This window comes from Rhincodon typus, chromosome 2 (assembly GCF_021869965.1).
Source record: "Rhincodon typus isolate 14 chromosome 2, sRhiTyp1.1, whole genome shotgun sequence".
NCBI lineage: Eukaryota > Metazoa > Chordata > Chondrichthyes > Orectolobiformes > Rhincodontidae > Rhincodon > Rhincodon typus.
Window position 1 is genome coordinate 129,606,275 of NC_063333.1, and position 1,382 is coordinate 129,607,656.

Consider the following 1,382-nt stretch of genomic DNA (forward strand, 5'->3'; position numbering starts at 1 on the left):
TGCCCTTCAGGGGGAGAATTTAATCACACTTCCACTGTGTCGTCTGGACTCTGCAGACTTCCCTTTTCTGGAGAAATTAAACTTTTCTTTTATCAGTAAGATTCTGATAATGAGTGTTTCTCTACCTTCTCAAATGTAGCAATACTGTTCCAGTAATCAGAGGACCTCTACCATGGATAACTGTGTTGAAGGAACTGATCGAGAACTTTAGATTTGCCAATGTAATCTTGTACCATTTTTGCCTCAGCCGTACATGGATTCACAAATTTATCTATATTCACCCATGATTCTTTTGTTCATTTAAAATTTTAAACATATAGTTAGTACCGGTGGTAAATGCATGTTAATTTCTATCACTTAGACTGGACTAGTATTTAAAGTATTGTCTCAGGATGAGATCAAGGGGGCTAACAAGCATTGTTTATCTAAATTTATTGTGTTTATTTCTTAGTTTCACCCTATTCACCGAGGGTTACACTAAAATGAAGGAAATATCTGTGTCAGGTTGAAAACTAAAGATTGAATAGGTTTGAGATAACAAGGTGTAGAGCTGGATGAACACAGCAGGCCAAGCAGCATCAGAGGAGCAGGAAGGCTGACGTTTCGGGCCTAGACCCTTCTTCAGAAATGGGGGAGGGAAAGTGGGTTCTGAAATAAATAGGGAGGGAAGGGGAGGTGGATAGAAGATGGATGGTGGAGAGGAGACAGACAGGTCAAAGAGGCGGGGATGGAGCCAGTAAAAGTGAGTGTAGGTGGGGAGGTAGGGAGATGGGTCAATCCAGGGAGGACGGACAGGTCAAGGGGGCGGGATGTGGTTAGTAGGTAGGAGATGGGGGTGGGGCTTGAGGTGGGAGGAGGGGATAGGTGGGAGGAAGGACAGGTTAGGGAGGCGGGGACGAACTGGGCTGGTTTTGGGATGCGGTAGGGGGACGGGAGATTTTGAAGCTTGTCACATTGATACCATTGGGCTGCAGGGTTCCCAAGCGGAATATGAGTTGCTGTTCCTGCAACGTTCGGGTAGCATTGTTATGGCACAGCAGGACGCCCAGGATGGACATGTTGTCTGAGGAATGGGAGGGGGAGTTGAAATGGTTCACGACTGGGAGGTGCAGTTGTTTAGTGCGAACCGAGCGTAGGTGTTCTGCAAAGCTGTTCCCAAGCCTCCGCTTGGTTTCCCCAATGTAGAGGAGGCCATTACGGGAACAGTGGATGCAGTATACCACATTAGCAGATGTGCAGGTGAACATCTGCTTGATGTGGAAAGTCTTCTTGGGGCCTGGGATGGAGGTGAGGGGGGAGGTGTAGGGGCAGGTGTAGCACTTCCTGCAGTTGCAGTTTACCAGTTTCAAAATCCCCCCACCCCCAGCCTCATCCCATGACCA